Here is a 20,543-nt window from a genome sequence, read left to right as displayed (position 1 = left end):
CATTTATACAAAAATAAAATTGAAAACATTTATCTCGTGCTGCCCCCACCCCTCAAATATTTATAAACATATTTACTTTTATATCAGAACAGATTCTAGTCACCCCAGATCATGCCAAAGTGAAGTGTTAGCAGCTTTAGTTTATCTTATTCCAAGCTGTATATTCTGTTTATTTTATCCGCCAGAGTCCAGAGTGCAGCAGCTCATGTTTTCGTTTTGTATGGAAAAGTGTCTGGTGAATATAGCTAGCTTTGAAGTAGCTGGTCAGGGAAAACATCTGAAGCTTTACAATAAAATGTGCATTATATTTACACTCTAATATTCAGAGATGAGGGTCACTGCACAAATATATGGAACATTTTCTCCCCTGAAAATTACGACTCTAAACTGCCAGGATGACCCAAAGGTAATTATGGATTTGCCTGGTTGCAAAGTGTTACAATAACTGTGGTTGCTGAAGACTATTGAAATATGCTTCTGGGTGGGCTGAGTTAAAATTACCAATTATACAGCAATGTGAATGGAGGCAAGAATAAAATGTGGTTGATACCCAGAACTACAGCCAGCCACCTATCTGATTCCTCCATCTATTTCTGATGTAATGGTGGATAACTAATTAGATATGAGGCTAATTTTCAAAGCAGCAGATCGTATTAATCGGGGATGCAGGAAGCTGGAATATTTGAGAAAACAATATAAAGCTGCTGTAAAAAATCCCAATAATACATTTGCTCTACGTATTGACATTTGTTCTTACAATAATTAAACTAGAAGCTTATTTCCACAATACAGAACAAATCATAGTCTACAAAATCCTATATAGCATTGAAACTTCAAAGTAAAATAATCATATAAAGAGTTGGATAGTGTTGCACAAATAGTAATAATATTAAAAAGCATTCACTTTTAAAAGGAATGAAATTTCTAAGAGAGAAATTTTCCTCCTCCCCAAAAATATGGAAAAATTTGTACATGCATTTAGAAATGGATCAATCAATCTGAATGTTTCCATAGCATTTTTCTTATTGCCCATTTCTCTTTTTTTCTATTGAAAACAAAACAATGAAAATATAGCATTCATCTAAAATATAATACAGCGATACCTCATCTTGGAAATGCCTCATCATACAAACTTTTCGAGATACAAACCCGGGGTTTAAGATTTTTTTGCCTCTTCTTACAAACTATTTTCACCTTACAAACCCACCGCTGCCGCTGGGATGCCCTGCCTCCGGACTTCCATTGCAAGCGAAGTGCCCGTTTTTGCGCTGCTGGGATTCCCCTTAGGCTCCCCTCCATGGGAAACCCCACCTCCGGACTTCCATGTTTTTGTGATGCTGCAAGGGAATCCCAGCAGGGGAATCCCAGCAGCACAAAAACGGGCACTTCGCTGGCAATGGAAGTCCGGAGGTGGGGTTTCCCAGCAAGGGGAGCCTCAGTGAAATCGCAACATCGCAAAAACAGAGGTCTGGAGGTGGGGTTTCGAGGACTTTAGTGTTTTTGCGATGCTGCGATTTCACTGATGCTCTCTTCGCTGGGAAACCCCACCTCCGGACTTCCGTTGCCAGCGAAGCGCTTGTTTTTGCGATGCTGGGATTCCCCTGCAGCATCGCAAAAATACAGAAGTCCGGAGGTGGGGTTTCCCATGGTGGGGAGCCTCAGGGAAATCTCCGCAGTGCAAAAATGGGCACTTCGGCTGGCAAAAGGAGTGAATTTTGGGCTTGCACGCATTAATCGCTTTTCCATTGATTCCTATGGGAAACACTTACAAACGTTTCACCTTAAGAACCTCATCCCTGAACCAATTAAGTTTGTAAGACAAGGTATCACTGTATTTCTAAAACAATGTTCTATAACATACATTGCTTGTAGGAAGGATCCTCAACATCCATATTTTACAAGCAATTTTATTTAATATATATTTGTAAAGTAACACATAGACATGTTCACAAGCAAGTTCCCCATTTTGCATATTTTGTAGAGGTTTCACTGATAAAAACCTGATGAGAATTGCATTTGAGTATGTTGAGAACTGTGAAAATGACAGGACAATTGCCTTCTGATTCACCAGTTAGTTTGCTAAGTGCAAAGTAGTTTGCAATAAAATATGAACCTAACCATTTTTTCATCACTGCTAGTATCTTCATACATATAAGAAAGGTGTACACAATATATTTTTCACCCTGGAAAATTTAAACTAGAAGCAAATAAATTAGAAAGGCAAAGGACCCTATTTTTGTTATGTTGAATTTGCATTAACTGGTGTGGCCAATTGTACTAATTGTGAGATCAATCAGTTAGACAGTTTCTTGCTCTATGTTTGTTGTATGGTATATTAGTTCACAGTGTTCTCTTCCCCTCCAATCATGGGAAGCACAAAGAGTTCGTGTGCAGAGCCAGATGTTATCATTTTCTTGAAGTGATCCCTGCAGAATATCACATACACTGCAATACATTATCAAAGCTGTTTTCTTTTTTTATGGATGGCTTTCTCATGCAAATGTAAAAATCAAAACAGCATTTGTATATTCTTAATGATCTCTATTATTATCTGCTTGATGATTGTTCATACTTATTAGTTTCTTCACATTTATTTTTCTGTCGCTCTGTTTCTCATTCCTGCTCTAATCTTGGCAATCTTATAGTTGCTTGTTATTTTCCTTGGTTTCCAATATTGTTTTTCAAAATAATCAACTACAAATCAACTACAAATTTCTATTGATGATACTATATTATCAATAACTACTGCTGATACATAATAATGCAAGAAATTATTATGAATACTATTACTAATTGTTCTGCCGGGCTCTCTGGTAGGAGCCTCCCGAAAATTCAAGGGTACAAATTTCAGACACACACAGTACTTATCTAGCAGCTGTGAAGAAACTTCACACCCCTTCTTCTTCCAACGAAGTGAGACACACACACGTTGCTCTGCTTTGTTTTCAAAGGCGTGAAAAATCAGCAAGCAAAGTCCAGAAACCAGCAACCCAGGATTCCTGACGAACTGCTATCAGATACTCTTTCACAATGGCCAAACCCACATGCTGCTATTTATAGCAGCAGCCCTAATTACTGGAGCCCTATCCAACCACAGGTGGCCTCATTTTTTCTTGTAATAATCCTTTAGTTGTTGTCTCCTATGCATCACTCTACTCATGCGTGGATGTGTCATTAATTCTTGTTCAGAATCCAAAGATGATACAGATTATTGATCTCCTCCTGGACTGTCTGCCAAACTCCTTCTTCCCTGTCACTCATGCTGCGTTGGTCAGAGGAGGCTTCATCGTCAGATTCCATAGCGAGCAAAACAGGCCTGCAGCATGTGGATGTCTCCCCCACATCCACCTGCACATCCCTTGGGGCAGGAGCTGGGCCAGAGCTAACCACAACACTAATATTACTACTACTACTATTACTAATACTGACTATAATGACTGACTATGTGATGACCCACAATAATAAGGGTGACTGTTACTGTGTTGTTGTTGCTAAAGGTCCAGCTTGTCATGTTGTTTGAATATTTTAACAGAATATCTAAGATAATTTGTAAATTCATGTATTCAGAGGTGGAAGACTTGGTATTCCATTAGAATATAATTTCTTGGAGATATCTGTGCAGGAGTATGCCCTCAGTGTTCAGAAATACTGCACAACATCTTAGTTCAAAAGCAGTGTATTGTTATTCTTTATTTTAAAAAAGAATTAAATAATTGAAGGGTAGCAAGATTAGGAAGTGAATTCTAGCATGTTGTACAACATGCACAACAAAATGAATCTACACTCATTTTGAGTGAATCTCTCTGGGGTTGGATTACTCAGCTACTAACCAACATTTGTGTGTGAACAGCAACCTTCTCTTTTCAAATTTAAATTCCTGTATTCATTTTTTAAAATATCACTATTGATTGACTTTTTTTAAAAAAAATGTGCATTTTAATTAAAATTTTCTATTAAAACATTCATATAATACTTTATTATATTAAAAGACAGTAAAACTACACTTTATTTACATGCCTAGTTCTTTCTGAACCCACTTCTGCCACTATTTATGCATGAGTAACATCCACCCAAAATATATGTGTCATCTATTGACATGTTATTTCCTAGTGGAATAGCAGACATGTATTTGTGGAAGTTTGCTTGAAAATCAACTGGAAACAAGAGAGTTTATCTCAAACCTTAACAAATCAATCAAACCAAACCAACCTTGTATTGATACATTTTAATTTGCACAAGCTCAATAATATTAGCAACATGTCTATGCAAAGTAAAGCAAAACAAAGGCTTTTTACAGTGGTGGCCTGCTTATGAAATAAATCAAGGAATACATACATGCAATTCACTCATCCACACTCATAAATGCTAAGTTTCACATCAGTAATTTATTAGGCAGACTGACAGGCATCCAGCCACAAGCAATCTTCTTCTATCTGGCCCTGTGCTTAAATACTTCTTTCATATAAACACTTTACTCTCACCTCACCCCATTAGCAGCAGGGACATGACTAGTTCATGCTGCTGTACTGGGAAGGTTTGGAATTTTTTTTAAAAAGAAGCCATTCAGTGGCTACTGGCAGAACAACGGGCAATTGCAGTGCTGAGAACAGTCAGAATACTAAGAACAGCACCATTCAAAATGGTCAATTTTGTACTCCTCCAACCTCAAAACAAAACTCTTAAAGTACCGGTATACATTTTCTTTCATGCTCAGAACAGTCTAAACTGCTCTTTCAAAATATGAACATTTGAAGGTCAAAACATTTTGTATTTCTCTAGAAAAGTGTGTCAAACATAACTGCTCTTTGGAAATATAAATTTTCTGAGAAACTTAATAGCAAGCACTGGGTAAGCTTATCAAGACCAGTGGTGTGGTGAGTCTGGATGATTTTAATGAATCCCTTCATTTGAATCTAGTTTAACAAATGAAGAAAAAAATTATCAAGATAAAATTGACTAGTTATATATCAGAATTTGTAAAAACAAAAAAGTCTGCACTGTATTAGTAAAGATGTGTGTTGTAAATTGTAATGTAATCAGTAAACCTACTTTATACAAATTCTTCCAGTACTGTATTTACATTAGGCAAATTCTGTCATGACCTTCTTCAAACACTTGTTTCAAAAAGTAAAAGTCACAAACAGAAAACTAACAAAATGTAATCTGCAACTCATACATTGCAAAAACATTTGGACCTCTCAACTTGACCAGGGTAAAGCAATAGATGCATTCTACATAGACTTTGCAAAGCCTTTTATTCTGTTGTGCATGACAAGCTTCTGTTAAAACTAAGTTCTTACGGCATTTCTGAATCCTTGCACAAGTAAATAGCTGCATCAAACAGGGAACAGATAGATAGAAAGAAATCTTTATTGGCCACGTGTGATTGGACACACAAGGAATTTGTCTTCTCCCTGCTTCCTGCTGCCCATATATTAAATTGTATTAAATCTGTAACAAATTTTAAAAAAGAATATATAATTTTGAAAGACAGTTACAATCTATGAGGTCCAGAATAGAATGGAATGGAATGGAATAGAATAGAATAGAATAGAATAATTTTATTGGCCAAGTGTGATTGGACACATAAGGAATTTGTCTTGGGGTATATGCTCTCAGTGTACATAAATGAAAAAGATACATTTGTCAAGAATCATATGGTACAACATTTAATGATTGTCATAGGGATCAAATAAGGAAGGAAAAAATCAATATTAATAAAAAAATCTTAGGATACAAGCAACAAGTTACAGTCATAGGGTAATAAGTGGGAGAAATGGGTGATAGGAATGATGATAGGGGGTGGGACAGCGTTGGCACCTGGTGTTTGGCTAGGAACTCATGGAGTCGTAGCACGTTGTGGCGAGGCACATTGTCATGATGGAGTTGCCATGTAGTTGAGATGTCTTTTCTCATCTTGATGACCCTTTTTCAAAGTCTTTCCAGCACATCCACATAGTAGGCAGCATTAACTGTCTATTCCTGAGGATCAAACTCCTTATGAACCACTCCTTTACTGTCGAAAAAGACAATGATCATTGTTTTCACTTTTGATTTGCTCATTCTTGCCTTTTTGGACTTGGGGGACTGGTCAGTGCGCCACTCAGAGCTTTAGCGTTTTGTTTCTGGGTCGTATTCAAAAATCCAGGTTTCATCACTAGTGATGACATTATCCAAATAATCAGGTTCAATTTCTATATGTTGCAAAAGTTCACTTGAAATTTCCGATTCCATTTTTTTCATGACATGGTCGGTGCGCAGACGTTTACAATAACTAACGTCCTGCCACTTCCACAGCTTGGAGAGCACTGAGACTGGTTTCGTGGCAAAGCTTAGCATCCCCCCCACCTACTTCAAGTGCTTCGATCCCACTCTAACCAATAGGAGTGGCGTGGGAAATTCAATTGCATTACCTTTGGAACGCACCCTGTAAATTATTTAAACAAGTAAAAATTGTGTATTTTTCAATGTTGTATGTTACGTAACATGGATCAAGTATTAATAATACAATATATTGATATATGCTCTGCTCCAAAACATTTACCAAAGATTGGCAAGGCTTTTTCTGTGTGTTTTTCTACAAGTTTATCCACAAGTGTGTCATTTGACTCACAGAACAAAGTATATGTCATTTTGATAGACACCATTGCAGCTCATAAGGAGCAAGCTTCCCAGAGGTCACCAGTAGAAAAACTGAAAGTATCACTCAAGAGAAATAGGATCTTTCTGAAATATTTCAAAGCACAAAACCTTTATAGCTGTCACATTGTTTTTGTGTTCTCTTCTAGGGAGCATATCTTTACCAACACCATGTGCCCATCAATCTGGGTATTATAGACATTGTTTGTCATCAGTCTATAGCTTTCGAGTTCCAGGGAGTTTAATTTCCAAGATAGATCTTTTGTTTTGCTCAGGAGATGTTTTAACTCCTCTGAAATATTTGTATTCATCCACTCTGTTGGAGGATGTGGGATAATGTGCTTTTTATCTGTGAACAAGTGATTTTATTTTTCAACATAATTATCTACCTTCAAAATACCAGGATGAAAACAAGTGATTAAGCATGATTTAGATGCTCATTTAGTTTTTATGAATTCACAGGTGTGAATATGAATACAAAATTGAAATAATATTTTCCAATTTTGGAATAGGTTATTCAAGAGAATTGTTATCAATCTGGTTGTTTTCTCATTGGTTTACTTATCTGTCATAGTTCTATTTTATTGGAAGAGATAAAACAAAGGTTATAGAAGTACGACTGATTTCCCAGTGCAATATTTTTTGACTTTTATAAATGCGCAGTGCGCACTGTGATATTGTTGGATAAATTCCATAGAGCAGGAACCAACAGTATTAAGTAACTGCTCATTTATATTGAGCATCAAATTAGTGATTCATTACTATACACATATGAACCTGATTCTGATATTTTTTCAAAAACATCCATAGTTAGTGTTGTGGTTCAGCCTGAGCCAGATCAAAGACCAGCTGCATCTCTGCTGGCTCCATGCCCGGGGGAGTCTGAGAGCGGAGGGGAGAGTTCTTTGCAGCCAGACAGTGGAGACAGCAGTCAAGAAAGTGACGATGAAGCAAGGCCTGGGAGCCCTGGGGAAGGGCTATCTCAAGCAAGTAGCTTGGATTCTTGGATTCCTTGGAGTCCCTGGATGACGAAGCACAAGCTATCATTAGTATGCGACAGAGACGCAGAGATCAAAGGAGAACTCAACTGCGTAGATATTATCAGCACTGAATGAGGAGCACCTGGGGGTTGGGTGTGGTCCTCATTAGCAGGGAAGGGTTTATAAGGCATGTGAACCCTTTCAGCAGCGTGGAGTGTTATCAAAGTGGAGTTGGTGTTATCTGCATTTTCTCTCAGCGTTTTTGTTCTTAGCTCGTGGCCCAGCAGTCTTGAAGACCGGTGGGAGGTTTGTGTCTGTTAGCTAAACAGCCTCGTTTGGCATTAAGGATCCTGTTTTTCTGTATGAACAATTGCTGTCATGTTTCTTTTGGAGTTCCAGTGCTTTCCTGACCTGTAAGGACATTTTCTGTTGCCTTCTTTTCTCTTTACCATTATAAAACTGTGTTTGGATTCAACCGGTGTGTCTGGCTTATCTTTTTGGGTTGGTCATAGCTTCTGGAGTGACCCAGACAGAACAGTTAGGAGAAACTATGTTGAAAGACAAGCACATGAGAAATGGAAAACTACTGAAGCTGCAGTAGTCAATTTTGAATCAAAGTCTTATGGACTTAAGTCAGAATAAAATTAGGAGAAAATAAAATTGGAGAGAGAGAGAGAGAGAGAGCCCTTTGAGGTAATTCAGGAAATAAATATTGGGAGGATCTCAAACATTCTGCTTTATTGTGTAACATATAATATACAACTTTTATTGCATAATAACAGCATTTTGAAAGTTTCTTTTGTTCTCTTACACCAAACAGAGTCAAGATGAATTGATTTCCAACGACTGGGTTTTAATTTTCTCTTGTATTCCTTTGCATAAGCTTTCCCTGCAGTTATCTACAATGTGTATAAACATACGATAAAGTTTGTTCATTGTATATTCCTTCTACTGAATCAAAACCTAAATCAGTTTATGCTTTGGCTGAGCTTATCTGAGCACTTTTATAAATGTAGTCCCTATGATGTTTACTACTGTTGGCAGAGTGAAGGATTATTCCCAAATATTCACAGATATTGGGTTTGACTGCTCGAAACAGTCATGTCCAGTTGTTTCCCATGGCTTCCTTTTCCTGTGTGCCAACAATTGTTTGTAGTATCTCTTCTGCTGGATGAGGTCCTGTGCAGCTGTTGGTATGATATTGGATACATAAGTCTAGTTAATGAGAGAAAATAAACTCAGTCATGCAATGACTCAAATCCATAGTTCTACTCACCATTCAACCAAAATACGGGCATGGTCCATTAATGAGCCGAGGTGGCGCAGCAGGTAGAGTGCTGTACTGCAGGCCACTGAAGCTGACTTGTAGATCTGAAGGTCAGCAGTTCAAATCTCATCACCGGCTCAAGGTTGACTCAGCCTTCCATCCTTCCGAGGTGGGTAAAATGAGGACCCGGATTGTGGGGGCAATATGCTGGCTCTGTTAGAAAAGTGCTATTGCTAACATGTTGTAAGCCGCCCTGAGTCTAAGGAGAAGGGCGGCATAAAAATCAAATAAATAAATAAATAAATAAATAATGATGCCTTCATCATCATCGAATGCTCCCCAATTGAAAAAAACCCACCACCTACTCAATAACCTATTCCCTGGGATAAAATTAACATGTGAAAAGGAAACAGACAATAGACTCCTATTCCTCACATTGGCATAAGGAGACTAGACAACAGAAAACTAGAAACCCATGTCTACCATTATTTCACTTTGTTTTATCTGTAACTATTACTATCAATCTGTAGGATTGAACAGAATATATGTGATTGAACTGAGTAATATGAAAGCCTGATGAAGAGTTGGTTTGAATTGTAGCTTAAAATGTGCTAATTCATATTTATTAATTAACCCTATACTGTTCAACATTTTTTAATGTTGAAAGAGAAGATAAAAGAATGACTTTTGGGGACAGATTTAGGCCAGGTAAATCCTTATGTTATGGAATGTAGTAGAGGCTCTATTTCGCAAGTGCTAACAGTATTAAGGTTAAAAATATCAACAAGATGCATAAAAAGCCTGTGATGGTGAGAACACCCCCCTTCCAACAGAAGACTTTAATGCATGAAGAAACAAAGCATATCTTAAATCAATTAATGGGGCTTATGTGATATATAAAGGAAGAGGTGATTTATGGATACTTTCATATATTAAACTGTAGTAAATCTGTAACAAATTTTTAAAAAGAATATAAAATTTTGAAAGATAGTTACAATCTATGAGGTCCTAAATAGAATAGAATAGAATAGAATTTTATTGGCCAAGTGTGATTGGACACACAAGGAATTTGTCTTGGTGCATATGCTCTCAGCGTACATAAAAGAAAAAGATACATTTGTCAAGAATCATGTGGTACAACACTTAATGATTGTCATAGGGGTCAAATAAGCAATGAAGAAAAAAATCAATATTAATTAAAATCATAGGATACAATCAACAAGTTACAGTCATACAGTCCTAAGTGGGAGGAAAAGGATGATAGGAATTGTGAGAACAAACTAGTAGAAATAGAAGTGCAGATTTAGTAAAAGCCTGACAGTGTTGAGGGAATTATTTGTTTAGTAGAGTGATGGCATTTGGGAATGAACTGTTCTTATTTCTAGTTGTCTAGACATTCTGGTCCAACCAGCACACCTACCTATCTGCCTCATATTCTTGGTCGTTCCATGCACGGCACGTCTGGGTACGTGACTTGTCATGAATATCCTGTTCCAACTGGTGTCCCATGATGTAGTCCCTCCCAAGAAATCCTCTATCCTTCAGCATAAAGCATGGCACTCCACTTTTCACGTCCATGTATTGTAACTCCTCCTACAGTGCCTTCTACGAGACCACTGGTTACTCTTTCAGGTTCATCTCGATGGCCCGGAACCATCCCTCATTACTAGCTTTTTACGACGCAGTGCTCTGTAGTGACGTTTTGAGGGCAGGAGTTGAAGCCATTTGTGTCCAGAATGTGAGGGGTCAGTAAATATTTTCACCGCCCTCTTTTTGACTCGTGCAGTATACAGGTCCTCAATGGAAGGCAAGTTGGCAGCAATTGATTTTTCTGCAGTTCTGATTATCCTCTGAAGTCTCTGTCAGTCTTGTTAGGTTACAGAACCAAACCAGACAGTTATAGAAGTGCAGATGACAGACTCAATGATTCTTCTGTAGAACTGTATCAGCAGCTTCTTGGGCAGTTTGAGTATCCTGAGTTGGCACAGAAAGAACATTCTTTATTGTCCTTTTTTGATGATGTTTTTGATGTTAGGTGACCATTTTAGGTCTTGAGATATGCTAAAACCTAGAAATTTGAAGGTTCCTATTGTTGATACTGTGTTGTCTAGCATTGTGAGAGGTGGAAGGGTTTCTCCTAAAGTCTACCACCATTTGTACGGTTTTGAGTGTGTTCAGTTCTAGGTTGTTCCGGTCACACCACAAGGATAGTTGTTCAACCTCTCATCTGTATATGGATTCATCATTGTCTCGAATGAGTCTGATCGCTGTTGTATCATCGGCAAGCTTCAGTAGTTTAACAGATGGATCGTTTGAGATGCAGTCATTAGTGTATAGAGAGAAGAGGTGGTAAGAGGACACTGCCTTTGGATGGCCCTATGCTAATTATACATGTATCTGATGTGATTTTTTCCTAGCTTATCCTTCTTCTTCCTGTCTCTTAGGAAGCTTGTGATCCACTTACAAGTGTTTTCAGGTACTGCTAGCTGATTTAGTTTGGTTCAGAGAATGTCCGGTATGATGGTGTTGAATGCTGAACTGACGTCTACAAAGAGGACCCTAGCGTAGGTCATTGGAGATTCAAGATGTTGAAGGATGTAGTGTAGAGCCGTATTAACAGCATCATCTGTCGATCTATTTGCTTGGTATGCAAATTGCAGGGGGTCTTACAGTGGATCTGTGATGGTTTTCAAGTGAAACATCACTAGCCTTTCAAAGGTTTTCATAACTACAGGTGTTAGAGCAACTGTTCTGCAATTATTCAGTTCCTTGATGGAGGCCTTCTTCGGCACTGGGATGATAGTAGGGTGTTTGAAGCAGGAAGGAACATAGCACAACTCTAGTGATTTGTTGAAGATTTGGGTGAAGATGGGGGCCAATTGGTCAGCACAGACATTTAAGCAAGAAGGAGTTCTCTTGTCTGGGCCTGGTGCTTTTCCAGGCTTCTGTCTGTGAAATAGATCTTTCACTTCCTTTTCTGTGATCACTAGGGGTTGTAAACCCAATGGGATGGGTTCAGTTGTAGAAGCTTTGGCTGTTGTTGGTGTGTCTGGGATGGAGGTTGTGCAGATAGGTGGTTGTGATTTATTTTCAAACCTGCAGTAGAACACATTCAGGTCATCTGCCAGTTGCTGATCTCCTTCAGCTTGGGAAGGTGGTTTGCTGTAACAGGTGATGTTTTTGAGAGTTTTCCACATGTTTGCTGGTTCATTTGTTGAGAATTGATTCGTTAGCTTTTCAGTGTAGTTCCTTTTTGCTCCTCTGATCTCCCTTGTTAATATATTTCTGGCCTGATTGAACAGCATTTTATCACCTTAAACTGTAGCTTCTTTAAGACTATGCTTCAATCTGGTTTTGGAAATAATGGGATGTAATAAGTACAAAAAAGAAAGAAAGAGAGGGGAGGGAGAGAGATAGAGAGAGGGGGAAGAGGAGGAAGGAAGGAAGGAAGGAAGGAAGGAAGGAAGGAAGGAACAATATTAGCCTACATTTATTTCTGCATTAGCAGAAATATAGACATTCCTTCACTGTGTCCCACTCTACTTTGGTCTAAATCCATCTTGAGTACTTTACCCACTTGAAACAGATTCATAAAAACAGGAATCAACTTCAAAAATATCTATAAGTATGACCCAGAAATCAGAAATGAAATTCTGTACAGAGAAATTTAAAGATCTGAGAATGCTTAGAGTAGAGAAGATTGAAGAGGTATCATAAGCTACTGATCTAAAACATTACATAAAAGAGGACCAAGACTAATATGTGGAATAATGGATTTAGCTTTCAGGTAGGCAAACTCCAGTGGGATGTTACAAAAGCAAATCTTAGCATCAGCCATAGTTAGCAGCCCCAAGTCTACGGAGAGGGGCGGCATACAAATCCAATAAATTATTATTATTATTAATTATTATTATAATACAACAAATTACACAGAGGGAAAAATTTCCAGATCATTTTTTCCTGGATGTGTTCAAGGAAATTCAGGTTATTTATTAGTCAGATATGTTTTAATGTGAATTTATGAATTAAACCAGTAGTTGGAATCAGTAGTTCCGTCATTTTAAATTTAAATTCATTTTAAATTCATCATTTTAAATTTAAATTCCATCATTTTAAATTTTAAATTACCCAGATACTGTATGAATGAATATAAGATGACTGACCACTTTTTCACAATTGAAAAAATAAATAGGCATCATTCAATTATTCAATTGCATTTGGAATGCTTTCCAGTATGATTTATTATTATTATTATTATTATTATTATTATTATTATTATTATTATTATTATTATTTATTAGATTTGTATGCTGCCCCTCTCCGAAGACTCTATATTTTAGAATTAGACAATGATATCTATGCACAAATTTTAGCTACAAAATGTTGGATACTTTATTGACATAAACATGGATGTGAGAGGATAAAGAGGATTACTAGCACCAGCCATGCTTAGTTTGGGAAATGTTCCAGTATTCTAAACTTTGGAATAAAATATTATATTGACAAAAAAATATCAAACATAGTTACAGTGGAAAATAGGAACTTTGCAAAACATTGGTTTGGAGGATTCATGCTGAGCTAAAATAGATTCCTATTTCCAATCTATTATTTCTACAGCAGTTTTGGAACAGCAGATGTTTATTTTGGGCCTGACATCTTTGCTCTGCAGGCCCATCAATTTTGAGAATTTACACATTCTCAGCGAAATGGTAACTGATCTTTCTACAGATTATTCTAAATTAATTTGACTTTGTACAGCATTATCTTACAATTGCACTGACCCCAAAATGAACTTCTCCATATTAATTCACATACCCATACTGAGAGTTGATGTTTCAAACACCAGAAAAGATTATGCTAAACTCGTGCTAATTATAATTCCCTAATATATTTTGAAAACCATGCTGCTACTCAGTAACAAAGGTCTTTTCCAATAAAGGATACCATTCTAATTTACTGATGCATCATTATTACTTCCTTTTATTTCAGCCGTTCTAGAAATATAGAAATGAGGTCTTTGGAAAAGAAATGATCCATAATACTAACCATAGTGTATGGACAAAAAGTAATACAGTGAACCCTCGAGTTTCGCGTCCTCAAGGATCGCGAAAGGGCTATTTCGCTAGTTTGCAACCCGGAAGTAAACTCCACCATCTACGCATGCGTGCCCTTCCACGCATGCGTAGATGGTGGAGTTTCCCCGCCGGGCAGAGGCTTCCCTGGGTCTTCCCCCTCTTGCCCCGTAAGACCCCAGCGGCGGTGGGCTGGAGCGAGAGCTTGGGGCACCCTAGCTCCGCTTCCCAGCTGGGAAGCGGAGCCGGCAACAGCGTGGGCGGGCGGGCGGCGCGCGCGAGCTTGGGGCAGCCTAGCTCCGCTCCCCAGCTGGGGAGCGGATCTAGGGAGTCCCCCACCGCGCGCGCGTTGCTGGGGAAAGCGCGCGCGCTTGGGAACATCCCAGCTTCGCTCCCAGCTGGGGAGCGGATCTAGGGAGTCCCCACCGCGCGCGCGTTGCTGGGGAAAGCGCGCGCGCTTGGGAACATCCCAGCTTCGCAACGCGCGCGCGGTGGGGGACTCCCTAGATCCGCTCCCCAGCTGGGAGCGAAGCTGGGATGTTCCCAAGCGCGCGCGCTTTCCCCAGCAACGCGCGCGCGGTGGGGGACTCCCTAGATCCGCTCCCCAGCTGGGAGCGAAGCTGGGATGTTCCCAAGCGCGCGCGCTTTCCCCAGCAACGCCGCGCGCGGTGGGGGACTCCCTAGATCCGCTCCCCAGCTGGGAGCGAAGCTGGGATGTTCCCAAGCGAGCGGGCACCCAGGGAAGCCGTTGTGCGAGCAACGGGGTGGGCGGGCGAAGGGCGGGCGGCAGTAGAAGCAAAAACACCATCTGCGCAAGCGCAGATGGTGTTTTTACTTCCGCACCGCTACTTCGCTAAAAATCGATCATCGCGTGGGGTCCTGGAACGGAACCCTCGCGATGATCGAGGGTTCACTGTAATAAGAGCAGGGTACATGTTATTGTGTGTGTTGGGTGGGGGAGATGTTAAAACAAAAGGAGAAAATTATCAAACCAGTAGGCTACTTTTATTCCAATTACATTATTTCTTCTTTTTTATCCTCTTTTAGTGCTAAATGGACATGTTAAGCTACAGTTCCTACTATATTTTAAGCTGTCTTAAACTCCGTCTGGTTTGCCCAGTCTTTTGTACAATCGTGGCCATTTTAGGCAAGCTCCTTTCAAGGGACAAGAACCAGTAGAGAGGGGAAACTTTGAAGTATTAGAGGGAGAAGGGTGATTTCTTCTATGAGGTGAGAAGCGCCTTCAGATTGTATATATACATGTTGACACCTCTACTTTTGTCTTTTTTTCTTTCTTTTGTCTTTTTTCCCTTTCTTTTTGTTATTGTTATTTTTTTCGGTGTGTTTCTTAAATGTATTGTTTGTACTTTTGTATATGTTTGCTAAATTTCTTAATTAGACTTTTAAAACAAAAAAATAAGCTACATAATGTTTTGAATCTTTTATTAAAAAACAAAAACCATTTCAAGCATCATTTTGTATGATAGTTTTAGTTCCACTCTCAATAAAGAAATCCAAATTGCAACTAGTTTTAAATCAATTCAGACAATCTCACTTAACCATTAAACTCGAAGCTCCATTGCTAAGCAATGCAGGTTTGTAAATGAAGCATCACATGATCACAACTCATAATTTTACTGCTGGCTTCTCTATTGAGTCTCCTTATTGGAAGCTGACAATTACATGACCTTGGGACGCCCCAGTGGCCATAAACCCTTATTGGTTTCAAACCACCCAAATCTCAATTTAATCCCATTTCAAATATTTAAAATGTGCAATAAGAAAAGAACATTGGCTCATCCCTGTTATTACTAACTCTCCTACAGTAAAGAACACAATTTAAAAATTAAGCTGTCAATAAACTATCTACCAAAGCAGAACAGATTTATAACAATTAACAAAGAGACACCGTTATTCTGAGCCAGCCATGAAAGAGAACATCAGAAACCACTTCCTTTTAAATAAAACAAATCAATAGCAGGAAGAAAAACCCAGCATGGTGTAAGTTATATTGAAATGATATGTTGTCCTAAAATATCAGATGGATTTATTATAAACTCAGCCATTGAATTCAAAATTCCCGGAAAACCAGTATGGTTTATTAGTTGTGTGGTAGTTATTCAATTTTGGGATCTGACATTATGTGAGCTGGGCACCTATTTTTTTAAGCTTGAATCTGGATTTGTTTTCAACCACCACTGCTTTTTCTTTTTTCTTATCTCTGTTTGGTTGGATTTTAACCTTATCTCTACCATTCAGAGTCACAGCTGTGAGATGGGCAGCTATATAAATTGATATAATAAATATATAAACAAACAAATGTGATAAAATCCTTAACATTAATAATTATTTAATAATAAATGATTTAATAATAACTAGGATTATCACAGAATGAAGATATGATTAAGATTTCAAAGAGCTCTGAAGGATTCAGAAAGCCTATATTTCAGTTGGAAATCTGAAATACATATGGGGGACAATAGCAGTGCGACTATACCAATAAAGTGTCACTATATATTTCATTTACACCCCTACAAATGTCACATAATTCCATTTTAATATGAATAGAAACCTTGCTCTACCTATCATATGATTTATTATTCTGGACAACTCATAGAGAAGAATATATTTCTTCATGTCAGTTTCCTGTGCCAATAACAAGCTTTGAAAGTTAAACTAAGCATAACTCTGCATGTAGCTCCTATGCAGTTTTCAGATAACTTTGACTGATTGACTTCCCCAATGTCAAATATTGCTCTTCTGAAAGACAAATTAAAATAACGTGAAATAACAACCCTTTTTTTGTTCAAAGTAAAACCTCCCTTCATTCCTTCAGTCAGAATTCTTACTGCCATAGAGCCAGAGATGATTGCTTTAAAGGTATAAGTGGCAGAGTATAAGCCACACCCTAATTATCAGCCTCTTTTAGGGAGGAAAAAGGTGCGTCTTATACACCGGAAAATACAGTAAGTCTAAGTGCTATTACTATTTAAATTAATATGGCTTAAGATAGTATGATTGGTTAGTGTTTATGCTTCACTGTTATGTTTTAGGACAATTGAATTGGATAATAAATATAGCACATACTGTAAATGTAAAGTTTCCTTTGGTTGTTGTTAGATCCTTCTCTCTTAACTTCACCTCCTAACTAAAGGAACATAGTATGTTCCTTATATATTTCTTATACATCACATTTTAACCTTAAATACAGAATTGTTCCTTGAAACTGGGTTTTGGTAATAAGACTGTTTTGCATGCTGCACCTACTGTAGGTATATCTATACAAGTCATTGCATGTCTAAACATCACTTAGCTTGCAAATGCTTAGCAGGAATTAGCAGATGTTGCATATGCAACATAAACAAACTTCTTCCCAGTTTGAGAACAAGGTAGCATTGTTCTACAGTGTTTTAAATTATGTCATACCATCATTGGCTGTTTAATTTCTGTTTAAAATATCTTCAATTCATTTAAAGAAAATAGAAATTCTTTAGTTGGGATAGTTATTAATATTTTATTACTACAATCTCTATGCATTCCGTTTCTGGACAAACTGCAACTTTCATTGTTGTCAATATTAAAATGCTAAAACAAAAACACTCATCAATGTATTAAAATACATTTTGTATTACAATTGCTACCATTTTGGAGGATATTATGAATATACTCACCCCAAATTTATTTATTAGATTTCTATGCCGCACTTCTCAAGATGACTCAAATACCTTTCTGAAGATAAAAGAGAGAAATTAGGGTAAGAGAAAGTTATCTGAACACATTCAGAGACTGAATATCAGTTTTGCCAAATATATTAATGTCTGCCTGCTTAACAGATAAAGTATTGATGTTTTAAAGTTTTACATTGAGTTAAAAATCCATTGGTGTTCTGTCGGGCTCTCTGGTAGACTCCTCCCAAAAATTCACAGGTACAAATTTCAGACACACACACGTTTGAAAATTCAAAACAATGTTATTTATAATGACAATTCACTTAACCTAAGCCCTCTTTTGGTATAACAAAGAGCACTCGTCTCCAAACAAACTGGTAATTTGTACAAGTCCCTTATCAGTTCTGTGATACTTAGCTTGCAGCTGTGAGGCAATTCACAGTCCTTCTTCTTTCACAAAGTGAAACACACTTTGCTCTGGTTTAGTTTCAAAAGGTCAAAGTCAGTAAAGCGGTCACGAAACACAACGATCAGATAATCCTCCACAATGGCCAAATGCACAGGCTGCTATTTATAGCAGCCTCACTAATTACCACAGCCCCACCCAACTACAGGTGGCCTCATTTTCTTTGATAATAATCTCTCAGTTGTTGTTGCCTATGAATCACTCTCCGCATGCGTGGCTGTATCATTAACTCTTGTTCTGAATCCAAGGAGGAGCTAGATAATTGATCTCCTTCAGAGCTGTCTGTCACACTCTCCTCCTACCTGTCATTCATGTCTTCTTGGTCAGAGGAGCCTTCATCATCAGATTCCACCGGGGGGGGGGGGGGCAAAACAGGCCTGCAGCATGTGGATGTATTCCCCACATCCACAGTCCTCGGAGCAGGAGCTGGGCCAGAGCTAACCACAACAATTGGTTATAATGTAATGATTATCCTGTGTTTTCTTTATGGCGTGCTTTTTATACTTTTATCCTGATTTCAAGGAGAATCATATAGAGCCATATTTTGGAGCTAACCTTATTTAACCTCTGCTTATACTTTCTAGCAACAATCCATCCGAGTTTCCATTTTCCTAAAATTCCAAAAGTGGATATCCTATTTCTTCTTAAGATGGTGAAGCAGATATTAATTTACTAATACTAGTAGGTAGAATTCAGACAATTTTTAAAAAAATCTTTACCCATTCTTGCCAAAATTATCTTCTACGAACTAATCAAGAGACAGAAAACTGAAACTGAGGGGAGTATTTTTATAGAAAATCCAATCTATTTAATTAGTTTATTGAAAGGAAATCAAGCAGATTAAAAGCTGTAAATATTTAGAAGTACTATTCCAGGATATAAGATGGACAATGATCATGTTGCCTTGTACAGCAATTATTATGAGATTTATCTAGACAGGCAATGTATACAAACAGCACTGAAAGGCACATAATGTATATAAGCAACACTGAAGAGCAGGGGATATATATAATTGAATGGAAAGTCTTTCTCACAAAACCAATAGTTCAAACACTCCATTTCAGTCTCCGTTACTCATTAAAAATCTTTTAAGGTTGTACAGAGGGGTTTTTTTCATTACTGTTTCAAGCTCTTAGCTGTTTAATTAATATGTTTCTTAGAATGGAATCAGGGCAAGAAAAATGGAAGTAAGAGCACGATTATTAATACTCACTGATTGGCTTAAATGGCATTTCCTTTGATCAGCATTGATTCCATTAGTTCTGGCTGGCCCATTTCAGTCTTCATGACAGCAGGGAATATTAGGAAAACCTACAGGATACCACTCAAACAATTGATTCTCTTGAAATATTTTCCACGTAGGAGAATTATTACAGAAAGACTTTTAGATATTGGATATCTAGTTAACAACAATTCAGCTCATGTTAGAACCTGCATACTTTATATAAAGTGGGAATTAAATACATATCTAATTTCTTTGTCCTGCCCAACAAAGAGCCTTTTTAGGACTAGACTTGATGTCTTAACCTCTACGACTCTTACTGGCAGATTTAGTAAAGCATTTAAAAGAACCTGACCTCGCAGGTTGGTGTTACTGCTACTGTCCAACATGTTGTGCTATATTACCCACAATATCATAGCAACCGTCAATATCATTTTGTCTTCCCTTTCTCAGATAAGGAACCATATATTATGTGTAAAGTTGCCAATTCTTTCTTGGCAGCAGTCAAGTTTCTTGGCTGGGACTGGACATTGGCAAACATACTAAAGTGTTTGGTTGGCTGTTGGTTGCATATTGTTTTGACTTTATTACTATAACACATTGTGTTTGTCCTTTATTTTTATTTTCTAATATTTTTGTAGTCCATCATAAAATTCAACAATGTATTTATTATTACTCGATTGAATATCATTTCAATATCTTAGTGTGATAGCAAATCTCCAAACTGAACACTTGTATATTTCTTAGCATGACCTAGTTATTAATACTATTAATAGTATTTTATTGTTGAAAATTTATTTTTAAATCCCCAATTGACTTTACTTAGATTATTCTTTAATCCACCTTATTTACATTTTATTTATGTGTTTTTGATCTTCATTTAATTTTAGTTATTCATAATTTTTTTTGTATATATAACCTTTGATATGAAACGGCATAAAATATACAAAGGGGCAATGACTGCAATACAGGTTTTGAACTTGAATATGTATTATATGCTTTTCAAGCTGAAACCAGTACAAAAGTATCATTTCATAATGCAGATGCATTACAGATCATTGCTCTGTTTTAAATTGCATTTTTTTTAAAAAAAACACTATTAATTTAGTTCAGATTTGAAGGCATTACATATTTTTTCACTATCTTGTTTATGGGTTGTGTTGAAACAAATTGATTGCCATTGTTTATTTTCCCGCTGGCTTCAGTTCTATGGGTTATTTATGCAAACT

General features: G+C 37.5%; 1 long non-coding RNA gene across 1 annotated transcript in view; it reads left to right on the top strand.

The window, feature by feature from the left end:
* Nucleotides 1-287: 287 nt before the first annotated feature.
* Nucleotides 288-20,543, top strand: part of LOC139168485 (uncharacterized) — an 83,880-nt gene continuing 63,624 nt past the window's right edge. Inside the window, exons 1-2 of the long non-coding RNA XR_011559301.1 lie at nucleotides 288-406; nucleotides 17,648-17,712. This is a non-coding gene — a long non-coding RNA (uncharacterized lncRNA). The remainder of the gene's footprint in view (nucleotides 407-17,647; nucleotides 17,713-20,543) is intronic.

Source organism: Erythrolamprus reginae, chromosome 5 (genome assembly GCF_031021105.1).
Source record: "Erythrolamprus reginae isolate rEryReg1 chromosome 5, rEryReg1.hap1, whole genome shotgun sequence".
NCBI lineage: Eukaryota > Metazoa > Chordata > Lepidosauria > Squamata > Dipsadidae > Erythrolamprus > Erythrolamprus reginae.
The sequence above is the reverse complement of the archived record's forward strand: the minus strand, read 5'-3'. Positions and strand labels throughout refer to the sequence as shown.